The 13,208-nt window shown below is 41.4% G+C and overlaps 2 pseudogenes across 2 annotated transcripts; one reads left to right on the forward strand and one right to left on the reverse strand.

Moving 5' to 3' along the window:
- Positions 1 to 7,748: 7,748 nt before the first annotated feature.
- Positions 7,749 to 8,608, reverse strand: LOC101576930 (annotated as a pseudogene). The gene has a single exon (XR_001117236.1). The product of XR_001117236.1 is annotated as a transcription factor BTF3 pseudogene (transcript).
- Positions 8,512 to 13,202, forward strand: LOC111818714 (annotated as a pseudogene). Its single transcript, XR_002822625.1, has 2 exons — positions 8,512 to 8,523; positions 11,517 to 13,202. The product of XR_002822625.1 is annotated as a vesicle-trafficking protein SEC22b pseudogene (transcript).
- The last annotated feature ends 6 nt before the right edge of the window (positions 13,203 to 13,208 follow it).

Genomic DNA, 13,208 nt, shown 5'->3' on the forward strand with positions numbered 1-13,208 from the left:
TTTTCCTATTCCTCTCTTTTTTTTAATCTATGTCTCCTTTAGATGTGCTTAGAAATTCTTTCCTGATTGTTATCTTTTTTTTTTTTTAACTTGAGAGATTATTTATGTTCGGATTTCTTCTATAACCTGATGCAATTGTTTCTTTACGTTGGTTTGTATCATTTCAGGAATTTCAGGTGTGTGATTTCCAAGTTCTTCTATGTTCTTGTTTCTTAGACTTGTTGTGAGTAGGCTGGAGGTCTGAGATTGCATTTTGCTCCCTCGTTTTGACATTTTTGGAACTCCTGATGTTCACCTGGCCTCAGCAGCAATGGGAGGGAGCATGGTGCGTGTCAACAAGGCTCTTGGAGAGTGTGAGGGGGAGGCTCACCACAGCTCCTGCTGTGTGGGGCTCAGTGTCGCTTCCACTGTGGTGAATGAAGGGCAAGCCACAGTTCAGGTAGGGACTAAGAATGATGGGGGTAGGCTGAAGCTCTGAAAGGCTCTCCCAACAGTATGGGAGCCACAGGGTAGCGCTCATCAGGGCCTCTGTGACTGGTGGTGATGGAGTGGGTCAGGCTCACTAGATCCCTGTAGTTGTCAGTGTCTGCTTGCCTTCTGTGATGATGGGATAGGCTGCCACAAATCAGCAAAGCTCTTGCTGGTCTTCTCCTTGCAAGCTTTCATTGGACAGCCAGCTGGGGCCCTCTACTGGCTGAGTGGAGAGGAGTTCCACATGGCAGGAAATGTTTTGCCTGTGAGTGGTCAGCAGTTCACAGTCTGGCCACAGTTGAGCTCCCTGCTCTGACCCTGAAAGAGGCAATTTGCCACAGATGGTTGTGTTAGATCCCACTGTTCCTGGTCAGGGAACCAAATGAGGCAGGAAACTGCATAGGATCCTCAACAGAATAGACAAGACACAGAGTTTTAGGAACAAAGAGCAGTTCATTCTGCTGGCTTCTCTACAGGGACTTGTGTCTTCCTGAGAGCGGAGGGCTAAGCCTTGTTTCCACTTTAATGTTGCTTCTTTCTGACAGGGCAATTTTTCATTGGAAATCAGCATGAAGAAAGTTAAAGAAGCAAAGCCAGTAAATAAAAGGAGGTGGTGAGCAGTGATCAGGGGCAGTGAGAAGTTCACACAGAACTTTCCAAGTCCACTGAGCTCCACTGACGTCACTTCATAGCTGTACCAGTAGGAACCGGGGTCATATCCATCAATTTTCTTCAGGGGGCTTAGCTGTGCTGTTAACCTGTAGTTACCTAGCTCCACCTCAGGCAGCATTTTCTCTCTCAAAAAAAAAGGGTTCTAAAATATTACACATTGCTAGTTAATTACAGAAATACATTAATGTAAGTACATTTATAGCCATTTGTTAGGCCTGACAGATCACAAAGACAGATGGCAGACATCTGACAGATCATATATATTTTTTTCTTTTTTGTTTTGTATGTTAGGGAAGGGTTTGCAGGGTGTTCAGGATCTCACTACTAGATCAGACTCATAGTGATTCTCCTGTTTGCAGCCTCCCAAGTGCTGGGATTACAGGTGTGTACCACCATGTCCAGTCTCAATTGCCATCTCAGGGTGCCTTGGGGGCAGGGCTGGCACAGAAGGCCCAGCAATCAGACCCCCTGGCCCCTGTGCCTGCTTGTAGGTGCTTTAATCTGTTGAGCTATTTTTTTTTGGCGGAACTGAGGATTGAACTCAGGCCCTTGCACTTGCCAGGAAAGTGCTTATTCTACTGAGCCATTTCTCTGGCCCCCTGCTGAGCTATTTGGCCAGCCCTAGATCATATATATTTTATGTATTTGGTATAGGGTGTCTCACTGTGCAGCTTAGACTCATAGTGATCCTCTTGTTTTTGGTCTCTGGTGCTAGGATTATAGGCATGTACCACTACACCTGGTCTTGGTGGCTGGCTCAGAGTGCCTGGGGGTGGGGCCAGCGAGGCATGTGGTGCCAGGGATTGAACCCCAGCCCCTGTGCTTGCCTAAGCAAGTGCTTACTCCACTGCGCTATCTTGCCAGCCCCAGATCACAGTGATATTAAGGTTAGACTGCATACATTCCTTCTGCTATCTGTCTTTCTGGCCCTCTAACTGCAGAATAAGGCATACTTCATTCCTAGCCATAGTCTACAATATCAGGGAGGGAAATATTTTTTAAACACTCTTTTGCCTTGGGCTCAGACCGTAAGTTAAGAACTTATCTTTTTAAGTATATCTTATTTGAAGGTTCTGCTATCATCCCTGTAACAGTAATACAGTGATCCTGGAGTGTGAATATGTATATACTAAGAACTTCCTTTTAGGTGACTGCCCCTCATCTCTTTTGCATTTTATTGGAGGTGGGTGAAGGGTGCATACTTTGGTTTTGAGACCCTGGCTCCCTCTGAGCTCTATCAGCTCTCCCTCTTGTCTTGTTACTTGCTTCCCCAGTAAAGTTCTAACTCTTTCTAGTCAGGATTTCCTAGAAAATCTAATGAGGCCCATATTCTGTTTTTTTTTTTTTTTTCCTGCCAACATACCCCTTCCCCTACTGGAGGGATAAAGCAAGTGTGGAGATCTGCATTATCTCTCTGTGTCTCCCTTTCTTGCCTTATTATAAAAGACCCTTACACACCTACACATAGTGCAATAGTGATTTGTGACAAATTGGCTCCTTCCATCTCAACAAATGTCGCTTTAAGTAAATTCTTTTAGCCGTTTTAAAAATCAAAATAAGGGCTGGCCAAATAGCTCAGCCGATTAAAGTGCCTGCAAGCAGGCACAGGGGCCAGAGGTTCGATCCCTGGGCCTGCCTTGCTGGCCCCACTCCCAGGGCATGCCAAGACAGCAATTGAGACTGGGCATGGTGGCATGCGCCTGTAATCCCAGCTGTTGGGAGTCTGTCAACAGGTGGATCACTACAAGTCTGATCTACTAGTGAGACCCTGAACACCCTATAGACCCTTCCCTAAAAAGTACAAAAAAAAAAAAATCAAAATGAATGGCCTCCTTTGATTTGGTCAGGCATGAGCAAACAAACCTCAGTATGAAACTGAGTGGTGGCTGACACCTGAACTGGGAAAGAGAGGCTGAGATGCTTTTTTTTTTTTTTGCAGAACCGGGAATTGAACTCAGGCCCTTGCGCTTGCCAGGGAAGCACTTATTCTACTGAACCATCTCCCCGGCCTGAGTTGCTTTGCTGAAGGCAGAATCACAGTGCCGCTGAAGGAATAGTGAGTGAGCCTTTCCTCGGGTATTTATTCAGAAGTTTTGATGTGCTAAGTACGGGGAAGACAGTAGTGACATACACAGACACGTGCCCTGCCACATAGCCCCTCTGCTCCTTCACAGTCTACTGAGAGAGACAGACCTTGGTGAGATAAGCACACACATGAATGTGTGAGTACAAGCTGAGGTCAACTCTTCAGCCCTTGATAGTTGAGAAATGGTCATCTAGAAGGACATCAAATAGTGGAACTCAGCCTGGAGCAGAGCAGTCAGGGACGCTTCCTGCAGGCAGTGTTACCTCCACTCAAAGTTGAAGAAAGCCAGAGAGGTCTGTACAAAGGCCCTGTGTACAGAAGAAGCATAACTTCCTAAAGGACCTGCGAGAAGGTGAGCTCGGAAGCAGGGGAGCCTGGTGCCAGGTGAGAGGAAGAGCTGATCAGTAGCCAGATCAGAAAGGCCTTTGAGTCAAAGGTGTTAGTCTTTAAGAATGAAGAGAATAGTCTTTTTATAATGTGATCTCAGGTGTGACATTCCGTCACTTTTGCCATATTCTATTCGTAGGAGTAGATTCCCCCACACTTGAGGGGATTATACCAGGATGTGAATGCAGGAGGTGAGAATCCCTGGAAACCAGGTAGGAGCTGCCAATTGTAGGGGAGGGTGAATTGGAAGGTCAGAATGAAGTCAGAGAGAAGACTTGAGACGTGATCCTAGAAGAGCAGCAAGAGATTAGCAGATTGTAGCTTGGGCTAGGATGATAGTCATCGTGTTGGTGAAAATCATGTGATACACGAGGTGAAATCGACAGATCACAGGTTAGATACAGCTGAAATATAGGGAATGACAAAGGTGGAGATGTTGTGGACGTGCCTGGGTGTCTGCTTTCTATATTAGGCAGATTGGTGACTTTTATAAGGACAAGGAATGTAAGACAGGGACCAGGAGAGGGGGGAACAATTGGGATTTCATCTCGGGAATTATGTACAAGTTACCTAAGGCTCTGGGTCACCTTGCTGGATATACTGAGTTTCCAGAAGGCTCTATAAATCTTTGAAGCTGTGAGGTCTAGGTTTGAGATTTAAAAATGGAATCATCAGCATAATAATTATGAAGAAAGTTTAGGGCAATGAGAGAAGGGTCTTGGGCTGTGTCTTACTGGGGAGAGGTGTCACATAAAAGAAGGCAAGTAAAGAAGGGCAAAGAGATACCATGACAATAAGCACTGTTTCCCCCAAAATACATTGATGTGAAATATAATGAAATAACTGTACTTACTTGTAGGGCAACTGATTTGTTTATATATGTATTCACAAGTAGGATCCCATTTGATCCTTCCAGTAAGCCAGAGGGCAGCTGTTACTCTCATCTCACAAGGAGGGAAACAGGCTCAGCAGTGTGATCCATGCAAGGCAGAGGTGCAGAGGTGGCGATGAAGGGGCCTCTGAATAGTTCAATTTCCTTCTGCTGTGTCAGAACAACCATAGGATTTTTATTAAATAGGTTTCTTAGGTGCCTTTGACCTATAGACTTAGAGTCTCCTAGGGCTAAGGTTCTGTCATCTGCTTTTGAAAAAAACTTCAGTTTTTATATACCCAGTGGCTGGGGTGAGGTTAGGAGTGGAGCTGCAGACTGGCTAGGGATTTATCTTTCCATCCACCTGCTGTCTGGGCCTGGAGAAGGTGAGAATTTTAAGTGGCTGACTCTGTGGTTGGGGGATTTAAAATACTATGTCAGGGTGTACTGTTCCCATACTCTCCCACACACTGAGACATTTTACCCTTGTGCCTTAAAGGTCTGGCATGTGGCAGGTGCTTGAGAAGCATCTGCTGATGAGTGATGGCTTTCAGTGGCTCCACCCTATCTGGCCTCCCAGAAGCCACTGACTCTGCTGGCCACTCTGTTCTTCCTGAATATTTTCCTTTAAGGCTTCTCTGTGGCATGTGAACCACAGGCCCTTTGAATAATAAGGGTTTAGGAGATACTCATGTAAATTTATGACTGACATCATAGATGAGACCTTCCTGATGCTGATATGTCGTGATGTCATTGCAAACGTTCATTCCTACCTGAAAAATTATGTCTTCTGCAGTACCAAAAACCAAAAAAGAAAGTTATTGAGAAAGTCATAGTAACCATGATCCATCAATAACAGGAACAGTAAACTGTCCTGTTCTGAGGCCTATGAAGATACCAATATGCAGCCCACTAGAGCACCAGCAACAGGAAGAACAGATACTTTTCAGACTTAGAATTGTAAGATGGGCAAATCAGTTCTACCTGTTGCAAGTGCTAGACATGTAAATGTGCCCCCACCAAGTGGCTGATTTATTTATTTATTTGGTACAGGGTCTTGCTATGCAACTTGGACTCACAGTGATCCTCCTGTCTCAGTCTCCCCAGCACTGGAATTATAGGCATGCGCCATCAGGCCTGGTTTTAGGGCTGGCACACCAGCACAGCATGTGGTGCCAGGGATCAAATCTAGGTCCTTACACTTGCCAGGCAGGCGCTTAGACCGCCGAGCTATCCCACCAGCTTCCAAATGACTTTTGATTAAAAATCTTATTCAGGGACTAAATGCAAATTACTTCTGGGTGTACTGCTTGGGGTGTTATTGAGGATTCTAAAGTGCAAGCTTTCAGCATGATTTGTTTTTTTATATGCACCCTGGTGTACTGCTTTCCTCAGCAGGTATGGTGAGGCTGCCTCCTAGAGCTGCATTTTCAGCAGCCCAGGCAGGGTGCATAGAAGGACAAGGGTGAGCACACGGTGGCTGTGGCTAGATGCGCTCATTACATTGTTTCATGGAGGGCTTGTTGGCATGGCACACAGCCTGGCTTGGCACAGGTTGGGCCTGTTTTAAGATGACTGACATTTGCAGCAGGCTTCTCTTTAACAAGCAGAGCTGACAGAGAAATGAGATACACTTTGAAATTATGCAGATAGAGGTAATGGTGCTCTCCTAATAATAGAGAGGGCTTGCATACAGAGAAGAGGAAACTGAAAGGGCTTCTGCAAACCTCAGTTTCTAGAACTGTTTTGACTTCAAATATACTTTTCCTTGTCCCCATAATCTCCCTAGTATTTTCATATTGAAGACAGCTGTAAGGGGAAAAACTGGGTTTTTTATGTCTGCATTGTTTTAGGTACTTGATATCCTTTTAAAATTTAATACTCAAAATAACCCTATGAGGTGAGGCTGTTGTTATCCTCATTTTGAGATGTGAGAAATAAGGTCCAAAGTCATGTGATTGTAAGTGATGGACACAGGATTTATATTTGAGAAGCCCATGGATTTGTCCTGTATGCTGGTCCCCAGGCACAATAGAGTTTGGACTAATGCTGTCCCAGTGCCCAATGCCCCAGTTTCCACTTCTGCCCTTTACTTCTTTCAACTGATTATATCTAATCTCTGGGATCTTGTCTTGTTCCATAGAGATGGACATGATATATTTTAAGTTTAAAAATGTCACTTTGTAGAAAAGATTACATATATAGATAATGACCCAGAGGAAACGTGTTAAAAAATTTGTAAGTCTACTTCCTATTACCTCTACTAACACTCAAACTTTTCATCACCTATCAACTTGGTTCAGTTCCCACTTCTCTTCTGCCCAATAGCATTTTCCTATCCTCATTATCATGATGATGATGATGATGATCATCGCCATCATCATCATCATCATCATCATCATCATCATCATCATCATTTGCTTTCAGGGATGGTGAGGCTAAGAGTTCCTAGAGATATTGTCATGCATTGTTCAGTGGGAAGCCTGCATGCCTTTGCTAGATACTTAAGGTCTGATGATTACAAACTGTTCTTATTAACATGAAATTTCAGTCTTTCTGTTGGTTTTCATGAGAATTAAAATGCTACCTTTCTCTGAAGAAATTTGATTCAGTTCTATGGTCTAGAGCACTGATGGGGAATCTTTTAGAACTTTCAAAGATAATAAACATGGCCCAAGTGTCATAGGTCTGCCACCCATTGGTTTAGAGGAAAGAAGAAATGTAACAATTTAGAGGGTTAAATGTTGAGGTACTGTACTTCTCAAGTGTCATTTCAGAGAGCTGAGCCATAGACTTTAAACAGAGTAAGACTATAGATGGAGGTGCCACAATGAAATACGCTTTTGCAAATATATTCCTATTTACTTTTACATAAAAGTAATCTTAAAATTCCTTAGTCCAGATTAAGAAGAAAGGCAGAATGAAAAAACCCACAAATTACTAATATCCAAAATGAAAGAAGGATCATTATTGACTAGTGGACATTAAAAGCACATGAAAATATTATGAACAATTATGCCTACAAATTTTATAACTTGTGCAAAAAAGGACAAGTTTCTTAAGATTTATGATCTACCAGACTCACACAAAGAAAAATAGACAATCTGGATGAACCCATTCTACTATAGAAATTGAACTAATAATTAACAACTTTGCAAAACAGAAAGCACCAGGCTCTGATGAATTTACTGGTAAATTGTAACAAATATTTTAGGAAGAAATGACATTAATTCTTTTTTTTTTTTTTTTTTTTTTTTTTTGCTAGGCAAAGCATTTTATTAATGTGTTTCAAACTTTATTCCCAGGCTTCTCCAGCTTAATTGGCTGCAAAGAATGAATTGTATGTAAGCAAAAACTGAAAAGAGCTGCAGTGTCCAAGGGGCTTGGGTTTAAAAAATATTAGAGATCTAGATTTTATCAGATCCATAAACAAAAACAATTTTAAAAAGCAGTCATAATATAAAATAGCAGCTCCCAGTAATTTCTTCCAAGTTTGATCTTTTTCAGAAGCTGACTTAGTTCAGTTTGCCTCATTCTTAGAAGCCTCATCAAAATTCTCCACAAGATCTGGAACCTCATCATCATCCTCTTCTCCAGTAGCAAGCGGTGCTTTTCCATTCACAGATTGTTTGGGCAGAGCTTCAGCCAGTCTCCTTAAACTAGTCAGACTGTCTGCACCAAGCTGGTTCAAGATGCTGGGTAGCATTTCTGTCAGTTGTTTCGTCTCAGCATGGCCTGTAATGGTGAAAGTGTTTGCTGCCAGAGATGCCTGAACTTTTGGGTTGTTGAAGTGGATAACTGTTCCCTGGTTTGTAAACATATTCACCTCTTCAATACCAGAGATATTGTTTACCCCTAACTTCTTTAATGAGAACTGAAGTTTTTTATCATCTGCTGTGGCCGTTCTATGAACCACCTTCTTCTTTCTGCGAGCAGTTCCTTTCCCACCAATGCGCACTTGTGCCTGCAGTTTGGCGAGTTTTTCCTGGTTCATGATAGTTTCTTTCATCTTGTCGGAGCGGATATGGGGCAGCACGTGGGACTAGGGCTGGCGCTCAGGGGGTCTCGGGCGGACCAGCTGAGATTAGGCGCACACACGCGGGGACCCAAGATGGCAGCTAGAGCGACATTAATTCTTTACAATTTGTTCCAGAAAATAAAGAAGAGGGAAAACATTCTACTCATTCTGTGAGGTTAATTCCAAAATATATAAAAATATTACAAGAAAACAGGAAGACTATAAGTCAATATCTCTCATGAATATAGATGCAAAGATCCTTCACAAAATGTAGCAATCTGATGCATAAGATGTTTATAAAAGGACTTATGCACTGTATCCAAGTGGGATTTTTATCCAGGTATTCAAGGATGGTTCAACTTTTTTATTTTATTTATTTATTTATTTATTTTTCTTTTCAAAATTTTATTGATAAACAGATAGCAATGAGACAGTTTCAAATCAAATTGGAAGTACAGTTTCAACAAATAACATACTACATATATTCTTCTTAGTGGTTAATTGCTGTACAAGATGCGGACTTGAGATCCTATTTACAACTTTTGAAAAAAAGTTCATCAAATCATCAGGTCAAAGAAAAAAAATTATATGATTGCATCAGTAGATTATACATTACATTTGTGAAAAATATTTCACAAATTTAACACCCATTAATTAAAAAAAAAAACTCACAATGAAGTAGAACCAGAAGAAAATATGTTCAAAGTCACAGTAACATGTATGGGGAGCCAGCCACATAGCTCAGCAGACTAAAGTGCCTGCTTAGGTAGAATGCAGCAGCCAGGGTTTGATCTCCAGCTTGCAGTGCTAGCCCTGCCCCTGGGGTGCGCTGAGACGGTGATTCAGACTGGGTATGGTGGTACACAATAACATTTATGAAAAACCTGTAGTTAACATTATAATGGTGTAAAACTAAATGCTTTCACCCTAAAATTGGGAAGAAGGCAAGGATGTTCCCTCTTATCACTCCTATTTAACATTGTACTAGAATTTTTAGGTATTGTGCCAAGATAAAAAAGACATAAAAAGTAGATACATGGGGAAGGAATAATACTCTTTGTTTACAAATGATATTATTGGGCTGGCCAAATAGCTCAGGGGATTAAAGTGCCTACAAGCAAGTGCAGGGGCCAGGGGTTTGATCCCTGGGCCTGCCATGTCGCAACTGCCTCCCCACTCCCCTGGTGCGCTGAGATAGCAATTGAGACTGGGAGTGGTGGCGTGCACCTGTAATGCCTGCTCTTGGGAGGCTGTAAACAGGCAGATCACTGCGTCTAATCTAGTAGTGAGATTCTGAACACCTTGTAGATCCTTCCCTAAAATAAAAAACAAACAAACAAAACCAAATGATATTATTTTTAAGTAGAATCTGAACTGGTAGGGAGAATGCATGATGAAGATTAATACACAAAACTCAGGTATCATTTCATAGCAGCAATACACAATTGGAACAATATGCTACTGATATTTAGGACTATAGAATGAAATACATAGACATAAATCTATCAAATGAGAAAATCTAGATGACCTTGGATTAGGTTATAAATTCTTTTTTTTTTTTTTTTGTATATTTTAGTAAGGGTCTACAGGATCTACAGGGTCTCAGTACATAGATCGGACTCGTAGTGATCTGCTGTGTTCAGCCTCCCAAAGAGCTGGGATTACAGGCGTGCACCACTATGCCTAGTCTCAGTCACCATCTCAGCGTGCCAGGGGTTGGGGCCAGCATAGCAGGTAGATTATAAATTCTTGACAAAACATTCAAAGTGAAGTGTATGAGGAAAAAATTATAAAATGAACCTCATTGAAATAAAAAAGCTTCTCTTGATAAAAGGCATTGCTGGAGAACGGAAAGACCAGCCTCATGGTTGGGATTAGATGCAGCTGTGGGCTGACACAACATATTCTTCACAAATTACCTTCTCTGTTCTTTTCATGTCCCTAACAGGAGATGTCTCTGGAAACATAGTTGTTAATCAAATCCCTGAGAGCATGCACCAGTCAGTTGGCTTAAGACTTTCACTATATGAAATTTTACACAAATGAGAAAAACACAACTAGCATTTGAGATGGTTTTTGTCCTAAGACACAGTGTTTTTGCAGAATTTGGAAAACTTGTTCAAGAATAGAGGGAAACATTAGGAAGAGGAGACTTCCTGGTGATAATTTACTAATTTGATGATGTGGCTATACTCCCTCTTAGACACTGGCACACTGAGTTTTTGTTTGATAACCCAAGTTTATACTCAATCTTGCCCTTTCCCCAGATACACAGATATGAACCTTTTCACCAGTAGATTTTAAGAATATGCTTCACTGATTGTTTACTTAGCTATTCTTCCCAAAACATCTGCTGTTAAAATGGAAGATTTAAATTCAGCATCCAAGTCTGAAAGCAAATTTTCATGGTTTGGTTCTTCAAACCATTTCTCTGAGGGAGAGAAAACAACTGGGACTATAAACTTACTTCATGAAATGATCACCAAATTGAATTAACTTCCTGAATTCCTCAGATGATTTTCTACATCCTGTTCTATTTGTGCTTTTAAATATTTCCATTTTTATAGACCTAGATATTTTTAGTGGTGATGCTGATAAAAACATACAATAATTCACTGGAAATTTTGATGAACTGAACATTCTACTCTGGGAAAATTCTAATTTTTCTAAATGAAAAGGACAGATTCAAAAGGAAATTCTAAAATGTCATTCTTAAAGCCTTGTAGTGGTTGACTTTTAAGTATTCCTCAGGAGACTACACGATTTATTTTTATTTTTTTCATGGTAATTTAATTATAAATAAATGAAAAGGGGAAACTGAATAAATGAGTGACTCCCTTTAAATTAAAAAAATTCCATTTAAAAATATATTTTAAAAGCAAATACCACCTCAGCGCGAAGTGGAGAGACCTCAGCGCGAAGCGGAGACACAAGCGCCCGTATCTCCGGGAACTGAACTAGAGGCTTTACTGTCCTCTCTCCAGGGCAAGTGAGAACGACGCCTGCGGCAGTGCGGGGCAGGGTCGGGTCCCAGCGTCAGGTTGCTAACGATGATCGCCCGAGTGGCGGACAGGCTTCCACTGGCCGCGTCGATGCAGGAGGACGAGCAGTCTGGCCGGGACCTTCAACAGTATCAGACTCAGGCTAAGCATCTCTTTCGAAAGTTGAATGAACAGTCTCCTACAAGATGTACCTTGGAAGCAGGGGCCATGACTTTTCACTACATTATTGAGCAGGGAGTGTGCTATTTGGTTTTGTGTGAAGCTGCCTTCCCTAAAAAGTTGGCTTTTGCCTACCTAGAAGATTTACATTCAGAATTTGATGAACAGCATGGGAAGAAAGTGCCTACCGTATCTAGACCATATTCCTTTATTGAATTTGATACCTTCATTCAGAAAACAAAGAAGCTCTACATTGACAGTCGTGCCCGGAAAAACCTGGGCTCCATCAACACTGAGTTACAAGATGTACAGAGGATCATGGTGGCCAATATCGAGGAGGTGTTGCAAAGGGGAGAAGCACTCTCAGCATTGGATTCAAAGGCTAACAATTTGTCCAGTCTGTCCAAGAAATATCGCCAGGATGTGAAGTACTTGAACATGCGTTCCACTTATGCCAAACTTGTAGCTGTAGCTGTATTTTTCATCATGTTAATAGTGTATGTGCGATTCTGGTGGCTGTGAAGTAGTAAACACAGTCACTGGTAAGAGACAACCTAGAACCTGGCAGGTGTATGTTTTCAGGAAGCTGAGCTCACAGGGATATGTATTAGAACCCAAGTGGAACTTCTGCCTCTAAAGACCTTGCAAGAAAATACATCCTGAAAATGAAAGTTCGCGCCTCCTTTAATGAAGCTTAACCCTATGTGAAAAGTCTCTTGGGGGCAGAGGCTTTCTCTGGGTGCTAAGCCATACATGTTAGGGAACAGTAGATTGTTTTATTTTTTTCCCCTCCCAGTAAGAGTTTAAAACAGCACTGACTGGGACAGTCTAATCCTCTGATAGAGCCATTAATGGGATGTAAGGTAACCAACCCGCGCTAGCAGCATTCGGAGTTCCTTCAAAGAAGACAGCCATCTGGGAAGGTTTTTGACTTTAAATAACGTTCCTTTTGTTTGTGACATTTGTGACTTTTAGTAAGCTGAGTTTTTGATGGCCTTTAAACCAGACTCCAAATATGTGAAGGTTAATGGCTATACTACACAGATTCTGTCTGTTGGCCTCTAACTAAACTTTTATTGTTTTCCTCTTATATTTCACTTATTTCCTAGTTACTTTAAAGTTAAATGAATTATGTTAAGATGCTTTGAAATTACCTAGCACTCCTTGATTAAGAAGTTAAAGTTTTTTCTCACTCTTTGAACATAAAGACTTAAATTAGTTTGGGATATTATTAAATTTATTTTGTAGCATTTGGTTTATATTAATATAAGAGCAACATAGCATAGCATAGCCAGAGCCCCATGGCTTAATAAAAAGAAAAGCCCAGCCTAGAACTACAGTTCGTCAACCCCCTCATTCAGTTTGTTCACTATAGTTTTCCCCACTCCTTGTTTCCCTTCTGCCATAGCGTAACATTTTAAAAATTCCCCTGTGCCTAGTAATTTCACATCCCATAAACATCCTCAGTGTTTTCTTAAATTTTAAAATGAAAACTATCCAGTTCTATAGATTTAAAACTTGCAGATCACTTACTAAAATCTC

The sequence above is a fragment of the Octodon degus genome, unplaced genomic scaffold (genome assembly GCF_000260255.1).
Source record: "Octodon degus isolate 3935 unplaced genomic scaffold, OctDeg1.0 scaffold00100, whole genome shotgun sequence".
Lineage (NCBI taxonomy): Eukaryota > Metazoa > Chordata > Mammalia > Rodentia > Octodontidae > Octodon > Octodon degus.